At 40.3% G+C, this 10,198-nt stretch overlaps 1 protein-coding gene across 2 annotated transcripts in view; it reads right to left on the reverse strand.

Annotated features, from left to right (window-relative positions):
- alx3 (ALX homeobox 3) overlaps nt 1–5,588 on the reverse strand; it is a 31,773-nt gene extending 26,185 nt beyond the window's left edge. Inside the window, exons 1-2 of one of the 2 annotated variants that reach the window (XM_074644528.1) lie at nt 5,347–5,588; nt 4,145–4,259 (exon numbers count right to left, since the gene is read on the reverse strand). The gene's annotated coding sequence lies outside the window, so the exon portion shown is untranslated. Of the gene's footprint in view, nt 1–4,141; nt 4,260–5,346 lie in introns of both variants that reach the window. The other variant, XM_074644527.1, reaches the window with a different exon arrangement.
- Nucleotides 5,589–10,198: the final 4,610 nt, after the last annotated feature.

A 10,198-nucleotide genomic window follows, 5' to 3' on the forward strand; every position in this document is an offset into this window, starting at 1 on the left:
TTTTTTCTTAAAAAATTACTCAAACCGATTAATCGATTATCAAATTAGATGGAGATTAATTTAATAGTCAACAACTAATCAATTAATTGTTGCAGCTCCAAACTGCATTGTTTTGAATTAGCTTGCAATGTGACAAGTGGACTTCTGCAAAGACCACTCTAACAAAAGCAAAAACACACCCTGAGCTGGGAATATGAAACTGAGAAAAAACACACGCGAGATTTTTAAATTTGCAACCAAAAGACTGTAAAGACTTGTGAAGAAGCGATGCTTGTTGAATTACAAGACAATGTTTTTTATCCTCCTCTTCCAAATAGTGGATACAAAAAGATAAAATCTACTTTTTGTTCAGAGTTTGACTTCCTGGCTTTTCCTTATTCAGGGCAGCCTAGTTTAAGCACTGCAGTCTTTACAGAGTGCTGGCTGATGTATTAGAGGCAGGGGAACATGAGTCACGCTGTGGTATGTTTTTGAGCAGTGGCCTTTAAGTCTCATTGGTCCATTAGGGGTTTGTCCATGAATAAATAAGCCTCACTGCATAAGTTATCTATTGGCATGGGAGCTGGGTGAGATAATGGTATCCAAGCCTGCACTCCTAATATACATATGGCATGTTGCGTTATTTAAATTTCAGTAAATATCTTGTATTAAAGGGAAACAACGGCCATTTTTAAAACATTGATATTATTCTGGAGGCTATATAACATGATGGAAAAAATACTTGCTCATGTACGTGCATATTGCGAAGGCGCGCCGGGAAACCACAAGGTGACAGCGTCATCCCGGTAAACACTAACCGGAAAGTAAGTAAGTGGAAATATGAATGGAGTCTAAAATTTCAACCACATTTGCATTGTAAATAAACATGGTGTCCCCCTTTCTGGATCTATTTTATGTTAACAAGGCAAAATGTGTCATACCTTTCTGACTTCTTTTTGCATTTTCCAGTAGTTATAGTTTATGCAAGTGCTGTCCATTGGAACGGAGAGATCCATGACAGGATTTGGGCAGCAGCCAGCTCGTAGCAGCTTGTAGTTTCCACAGTGAGGAACAATAACACCAGTAAGGCATCTCAGACTATTCCCATCTGCGCTCTACTTGGTCAACAAAAGTCTTGTACTGTATTTATGGAATTATCTATAGCAAACGTTATTTTATTATCTAACTAGCTAGCTTAGCTACCAACATGCCGTACCTGTCGCTAGCATGGTTGCTAGCCACAGGATGACCGTCACAACATGAAATCCTGTCATGGATCTCTCCGTTCCAATGGACAGCACTTGCATAAACTATAACTACTGGAAAATGAAAGAAGTCAGAAAGGACTGACTCAGTTTCCCTCTTATAAGTGTTTATTTTTAAATAAAATAGATTCAGACAGTGACGGCATGTTTATTTATATTGCAAATGTTGTTTAAATTCTATACTCCATTCATATCGTCACTGAAAGGCAGTTACTGTTTACTGTGATGACGCAGCGACTTTGTGGTTTCCCGGCGCGCGCTTGCAATATGCACGAACATGAGCAAGCTGCAGTATTTTTTCCCCATCATGTTAAATAGCCTCCAGAATAATATCAATGTATATCAATAAACCTAACTAAGTGGTTTTGTTGCGGCGACTGGGCCACACTGGGAATTTGAGCAGGGCGTGTGCGTCGTGGAACCTGTTGCTTTCTATTTCAGCGTCAATGTTTAACAGGTTGGAGCGGCCACACAGTCCGCATGAGCAGCGCGGCTCAGAGATTTGTGGTCTCGCCAATTTTTTCTGCAGGCCGTGTGCGATTCCCAGAAAAGATAGACCGTGAAAATTATCTTTTCATCGTATTCTGACATAATACCAGGAACATTACTACAGTTTCAATGTCTATATCTGTAGAATATGTATCCCGACATGGAAAAACAAGGCTTTTATTCTGACAGTGTTAGGGAAAATGCACGGCTCCATAAATGAATAGTGCTGGCTTTTAATTGTGGATTATTACAAATGAGCACTCACTTCTTAACCTTTTTCTGTAAAAAAAATAAGCATAAATGACATTTATAATGAAAAGAAAGGGCCATTATGAAAGGCAGACTCGATGTACAAAGAAATGGCTGGCAGTAGCAGCCCAGCAGCAGCAGTAGAGACGCTGCTGGTGTGGACACCACACGCGTGAGAGACGCAGCAGTTCAGCGAGGCAGCCGTCACGCGTTGCTCACGTTCCCAGTGTGTCCCAGCCGTAAACCTAAGAAAGTCTTTTGTTTAATTCACAACATTGAGCATTCGTTTACTGCAACCGAAAGGGACGCCAAGGGGTCTGACAAAGATGAATTGGGATGAGAATGTGTTGCGGCCACACACACATACACATGATGAACACATCGTGGCCGTCTCCAGGGAGAGCAGATTTTTGACAAGAACGCAGCTGACAGGATCACAACAGCCAGGGTGCAAACACTTTGTTCACAGTCTTTTATGTTGTTACATAAAAGACGGCGTACGCTCTGTTTCTTTAAGCGCTGTCATGCCATCAGTCGTTGCAGAGATTAGTCATTGAGGTGTGGCTGAGGTGGACTTTTCACAGGTCACTGACTGTGTCTGTGGGGTTTTGGTGTATCATGTCGCTGTGTTTAAAAACGCTCCTCTAGTCACAATGGTTCATATCACTGCACTGCTGAGGTATCTATGTTTAGCCATATTGCATAATAAAGTAAAAAACTGTAAATGATGTGAGTTAACATTCACCCATACTGTTCAGTTTACAGGGAACCTGAGAAACAACAGCTCCCAATTAGTTGTTTCTATCAGGGCAAACTGGCTCATGCCCATTAATACCAACAAGACCCAAATGAGTTTTCATTATGCATTAGATGAGGATGAATGCACATTGATCTATGGACTGGCGGGAAGTCTTTACCGTTTGCATATTTCTCTTTACTGTACAGCCTTGAACAGCAGGGTCTGAGCAGCCATCTGGTCTACTGGAGGGCACCACCAGGAGGACCAGTGTTCACACTATATCACCAAGATCTACGGAGATGACTTTAATGCTCTCTGAGCCTCACTTTACGCTATGACCTTTAAATGTCATGTTAAAGCAGCCGGCAGAAGCATGGCAAACAAAAATTGTGACATTTGTTTCATTTCACAATTCACTGATTTTGGAAATGAACATTCAGATTAGTTTTGCAAAGCAATTTCACAATCAGGTTGTTGTATTATAATTGCTCCAAAACACGGTACACGTCACTCTAAGTTCGGAAGGACCTACATTTGGGTACAACAACCATAAACACGACAACACAAGTGAATTCCGTTAACTGCAACTTTGGTTTGCCTATGAGTAGCAAAACAAATGCACCATTTACATGGATTTGAAAAATAAAAAACTGGGCTCTTTAAACCAAAGAAAATTGTCCTTTAAAGAAGCTTATTTTGGTGATCATCATAAAGGACCAATGTGTAACAATTAGGGGGATCTATTGGCAGAAATGGAATATAATATTAATAAGTATGTTTTCTTTAGTGTATAATCACCTGAAAATAAGAGTTGTTGTGTTTTTGTTACCTTAGAATGAGCCGTTTATATCTACATAGGGAGTCCGCCATGTTGCACCGCTGTGTTTCTACAGTAGCCTAGAGCGGACAAACCAAACTCTGTTAACTTTTCCTGCTTGGGACGGAGTCGATAACGGTACTCGCTGCTGCCGTCGCCGCCATTCTCTCTCTCTTGCTTCACAGCTCACCTCCCACATACACAAACATTCTACGCACTGGCTCTGCTCCAATTGACCTACACTATCCTTACAACAACTGGCTCTAGAGAGGGCCATATGCGTTTTTGCGTTGGCCCCCATAGCTCTCCAAAACGCTTGGCACACGGGAGAGGCTTCAGTTGGTTGCAATCTCCTCACCTCACCACTAGATACCGCCAGATCCTGCACACTAGACCTTTAAGTCACTATGCATGTTTGTCCTTATGTGGGATTTCTCCAAAGTTTCAAATAACTTCCAAGTCAGTGTCTGATGACCATAGGGAAAACTGGTCAAAGTCTACTTTGAGTTCAGATCAGATGGAGGTCTAATCTGTCAGAGTGCACTCTCTAAGTATGTTGTATGTTCAAGCTGGTACCAGTACGTGTGAATGGTACAATCCTACCACAAAGCAGGTAGTTCATCCGGCTGTCTCGATGGCAGTGTAGATCCGATCCGGGTTCCTGGAAATCCAGCTGGGATGCTCGCCATATACTGGAATCGTTGGATCTTGTCACTCAAACCTGCATTTACAAACAGGCTTATAGTCTCTGTTCTACTTTCCTTCATATTTGTACAACATCCCAATAGATCATAACAACATCAAAGTAAACACTGACTGAATGTAAATACTAAACATATTAAAAATCATTTGTTACTCTCTAGTTCAAATTCTCAAATGATATTAGAATTATTTTGTGCAACAACATATGCTTTGCATATTGACACAATACAATTATCAGACATGAAAATAGGATTCAACTGTTTCCGCATAGCCAATATTTGAGTAAGCAATAAAACACATATGGTACACATTAAACCTTACTACACACCTTACTCTCTCAGTGAAGAAACATTGCATTTTTCTGTAGAAACACAGTACATGTTTCCCCAATAGTCAACACAATCATTTGACAAATACTCTTAGTAACAGTAAAACTATTAGCAGTAACAGTAAAACCATTAGCAGTAAAAGTAAAACTAATAGCAATAATAGTAAAACTATTAGCAATAAAACTATTAGCAGTAATAGTAAAACTATAAGCAGTTACAGTAAAACCATTAGAAGTAACAGTAAAACTATTTGCACTAAAAGTAAAACTAATAGCAGTAACAGTAAAACTATTACCAATAAAACTATTAGCAGTAACAGTAAAACTATTACCAATAAAACTATTAGCAGTAACAGTAAAACTATTAGCAATAATAGTAAAACTATTAGCAATAAAACTATTAGCAGTAACAGTAAAACTATTAGAAGTAACAGTAAAACTATTTGCACTAAAAGTAAAACTAATAACAGTAATAGTTAAACTATTATCAGTAACAGTACAACTATTAGTAAAGCTATTGACAAATCCCTTCATTATGTCTAGCCTGCAACATGAAGAGTATCCTGACATTAAAGTGATTAAGAACTCCACATTAGATGAAATTAACTTTTTTTCCTCTTCTAGTAACATGGTGAAACTTAAACTTTACACATCAAATACATTGATATTCACAAACTACAGTGAAATGCTAAAACAGGCTTTTACATGTACAGTAACTTCAGTTGCTAACACACAACAAAAGGTAAACAGTACTAGGAAGCTAATAACGTTAGCTTACCTGAGGCAGGTGAAGAGCAACTAATGAAGATGAAACCGGCAACACACCGGAGGTCTCATGGCTTCTGAAGGGAAACAGCCTCCCTGTCATCTGATAACTGCTCGATTTCAACTGTTATGACTTAGTTCCTTCTGTTTCTCAGGTTTTGTGGAGCTCAACGTTGTTGGTTGTCACTATAGACTGTAGATAAAGATGGGCGAGATGACAGCTCCATGGCAACGCCCCCTGGTGGCTGGCTGCAGTATACGTCATACATCCGGTGTTATGACAGATACAGCTACCTGCTCAGAATGACCTACAGTAGCTCATCCTGTCAGACTAGATCAGGGGTCAGCAACCTGCGGCTCTGGAGCCACATGCAGCTCTTTAGCTTCTCTCCAGTGGCTCCCTGTGGATTTTTAAAAATGGAAATGAATAACTGTTTTTTGTTTACATTTTCATTTTTATGTATCATTGTTGTAGGTCTATGGTACGACGGAGTATTAGGGCCACGTTGAGGAAAAAAACATAAATCTGAGATTTCGAGAAAAAAAGTCGTAATACTACGAGAATAAAGTCTCAGTATTATGAGAATAAAGTCATAAGTTTACGAGAAAAAAAGTCGTAATATTATGAAAATAAAGTCAAGATTACAAGAAAAAAGTCGTAATATTATGAAAATAAAGTCAAGTTTACGAGAAAAAAAGCCGTAATATTATGAAAATAAAGTCAGAAGTTTATGAGAAAAAAAGTCGTAATATTATGAGAATACAGTCATAACTTAACGAGAAAAAAAGTCTTAATATTACAAGAATAAAGTCATAACTTTACGAAAAAAAGTCGTAATGTTAAGAGAATAAAGTCATAACTTAACGAGAAAAGAAAGTTGTAATATTACGAGAATAAAGTCATAACTTTACGAGAAAAAAAGAAAATAGCACGTTAAATTACTACTTTATAATATTATGACATTATTCTCGTAATATTATGACTTTCTTTTCTCGTAAACGTCTGACTTTATTCTCGTAATATGACTTTATTCTCAAAATCTCCGATCTTTTCAATGTGGCCCTAATACTCCGTTATACCATAGACCTACAACAATGACACATAAAAAATTTAAATGTAAACAAAAAACAGTTATTCATTTCCATTTTTAAAAATCCACAGGGAGCCACTGGAGAGGGGCTAAAGAGCCGCATGTGGCTCCAGAGCCGCAGGTTGCTGACCCCTGTGCTAGCCTGATAGACCTCTCTAAATCTCTAAGTGTAGTCAAGTAGAGTAGCTCATTCTATCAGGTAGGAAATATCTACCAGAATGGTCTGCTACCTCTATAGATGTAGGTGAAATTATGGGCGTGTCGTCTGGAATATTTTTTGTCATCTCTAGTGTCTAATAATAACAAAGATTAAAACATTAAGTCAATAGTTCAATTGTTTATAACTTTATCAATTTCTATTTTAACCTGTTTTGCTCAGCTGGGTTACACTTGCATCAAATTTTCTTTAGAGGATAAAACATGGATGATGTGGTAATCCTGCTGACATGATAAACTGTCTGATCTATTTTCAGCAGCCCCCTCTCCTCACACACACCCACGCACACCCATACACAGACAGCGACAGGACACGCGGCACTAATGGAGGAATTTGGCATTAGTGATTTGCAGTGCAGTGTTTTTTCTCCGTTTTAAAAGAACCCTCATAATGTGAATATTATCAGAGAACTCAACCAATATGAAACAATCTCTACATTTTGGATAGATATGAAAGATACAGTCAGCAATGTGATGGACAAATGAGCGATTTCTCTGCACAGATGAAGTTTCTGCTGACTTTTTAGATGTTTGAATGATGAAATGCCAGTGGCAGGATTTTATAGATAGTAGACAACATGCCTGTCAATTCTCCGAGCTGATAAAATCTACCTTGGTAGTAAATTCACACTCCCTGCAGAATTTTTTTCATCTAACAGTTTTATTGTCTATTCCTCTGGGAGAAAATCCGACTTAGTCCTGCTCATCCAACAGAATCACAGCCTCACATTCAGATGCTATTATTTCCTACAGGATGGTGTCTTGCTTCACCAGCTTGAGGCCAAACCTCTGCCATCGATTTTACCGCTGCACATTCATCACAGTTGTCAATACTCCTGCTTGTCCTCGTGCGGTCATGACTTTTGTGAATGTTTCTTTATCTAGGGAAGAGGAGTGAAGCATTACCAGAGTGCTAATGAGCCTCTTGTCACTTGAACAGCAGGGGATGGGCGATTAAATGGAAATAGGCAAAGGGCAGGGGAGGAGTACTTAATCAGATATCTGTCCTGGAACATTATAATTTGCTTACACCAGCCAACAAATGCGAAAACGCCACCTTTTCAGTGCTGTTGTATCAGCAGCATTTCTGTAAACAGGACAGGTAGAGTGCTCTGTTGGTGTTGCACCTGAGCCAGCGTTGTTACAGTTTCTCTTTCCAGACAATTAGACTGTTGTCAGCCTATTAAATAGGCGTTATGAGTCGGCATAAGCCCCATAGATGTGGGTCAATAGGGGCCTACTACACCTACTAGTAGGTAACCTAACTTTCTTTTTTTTGCCTAAACCTGAAGAAGTTGTAGTTTTGTTGCCTAAACCTAAAGAAGATGTAGTTTTATTGCCTAAACCTAATTAAGTTGTAGTTTTGTTGCCTTAACCTAAAGAAGTTGTAGTTTTATTGCCTAAACCTAAAGAAGTTGTAGTTTGATTGCCTAAACCTAACTGTTTGTTGTTGCCTGAACATGAAGAAGTTGTAGTTTTATTGCCTAAACCTAAAGAAGTTTGTGTTCAAAAGGTGACGTTTCATTCAGTTTTACAACATGTTAGAACATGTTGCTTTTAAATTTCACTTTCACTTACAACGTAATGGGCGTAGTAGGCCCCTAATGACCCACATCTATGTTGCTTATAGTGACCGATAACGTCTATTTAATGGCCTGATAACAGTCTAATCTGGTGCTCTTTCTCCGTATTCATGGACAGAACAGCAGTAGTCAGTCAGGGGACTAGCTGAAGTATCCCTCCCTCCTCATTTGTCCATCTCTTTCTAATGGCAGTGCTCTCACACCCAGAGGGGAGTACGCAAAGGTGTCAGTGCATTGACGGAGTTGGGACTGCACCATTGACAGCAGGCAAAGGGGGGAGCAGAGGGAGGAAGTTGAATCATGAGGCTCAGCTGCAAAGAAACACCACTCGAGACACGGATCCGGTTTCGCCCGCCGGTGTTCGTCAGCATGTTTAATTTGTGACCTGGCAACCTGTTTCTCCTGAGGATGGAGATAAGGGCTGGTGCTCCACTGACGGTGAATGGGATTCTCACAATAGCACCAAATGTATAAACATCACCACCTTTCACAATTTACTCTCGAGCTGAAGAATAACATCCCATTGAGGAAACATGTTATCTTCCATCTGTTCCAAAGCCAGATTTCACATCCAGAGTAAAATCAATATTTGATGGTGCACTCTTGGGTTGTATTCTTGCATAATGGCTGCTTGAGGATCTGTCTCTTCTCTATTTACTGGGTCTTTAGCAGTCAGACTCCAAACTCTTATAGATAAAAGGCTCTGTAAATCACAGCCGAGTCTGATGGCTCGTTAACCCTCCATGCTGTACTCCAATTTAACAACGTGACATAAAGCTGGATCCTCACTGCAGCTTCTACCCTGTCTGTTGTGTGAGACGAATAGAAAAGCATGCTCAAGGTCAAGATGCTTCAGATAGTGATGGAGCGCTGTGTTGATGCACTGGGAGGCGAATTTATCAGACATGATTTTTTCTCTCCATCCTCTCGATGATTCAATCCCATCACCTCGGTTATTCATAGGGCTTTGAGATGAGTAATACAGCAGAATCCCGGCTGTGACAAGAGGAGGCACGGCACATTGTGTCTCCTGTTGCATAATTTAAAGGCGTGATAAACTATGTGTTTACGTGAGGCGAGTCACACACTAGAAGTGGTGAACCGCAGGCAGGAAAACCAACCTCGTGATAAGTTGTGTTTTGTAAAAAAAGGAGGGGAGGATGTTGTACTTTACTTCAGTGGCTCATTCACAGCCGTACTGCAGGACGCAAGTAGGTGCTATAGAGAGGAGGAGGGGGAGGAGGGAGAAAAGAAAGAATGAAAAAATGCTCACAGGGTGACTAACCCTCATATGATCGGTGGTTGCCATGGCAACTGATCCCAGCAGTCAGCCCTTGGAAAGAAAGTGAATCACATGAGTGAATTGGAGGAGACAGGAAGCACACTGTGCATACATGTTGTTGGTTGATGCGGTACTACTACTACTAGACTACTAGTGTGTGTGTGTGTGTGTGTGTGTGTGTGTGTGTGTGTGTGTGTTCTGGGGGTGTCTTGTGACGAAAGCAGCAGGGATTTGCCCGGGGTTAGCACGTACACCAGGGTTAGGATGTCCTGTGTTTATTTTCTAAGAAGTCACAGAGTAGAACATGATGTGCACAGAGCAATCACCTTCACCGAGACAATCTGACACATCATATGCTTACGCTATGATGATGATGATAGTCAAGAAGTGTAAAAACAAACCGTCACTCCTGCAGGATATCCTTCAGCGTCTGACACACTTGGTAGCACATTGCATCTCTAAATGCTCTAATCCCTCAAACTGTATCTGTAACTTAGTTTGACTCGCTCCTTGTGACAGCCTCATTTTCACGCTCTAAGCTTGTTTTAGTGACAGAGGGAGGACGTCGCCATGAGCCGAGACACCTCTGTCCAGACTGCACCTGCACCTGTTTATCCACAGTGGCCCAACTTGTCTCACAACTCCCTGACACTTCAAATACCCAGAGGAACCCAGAGCTGACAAAACCATGAG

Source organism: Sebastes fasciatus, chromosome 8 (assembly GCF_043250625.1).
Source record: "Sebastes fasciatus isolate fSebFas1 chromosome 8, fSebFas1.pri, whole genome shotgun sequence".
In the NCBI taxonomy this organism is placed as follows: domain Eukaryota; kingdom Metazoa; phylum Chordata; class Actinopteri; order Perciformes; family Sebastidae; genus Sebastes; species Sebastes fasciatus.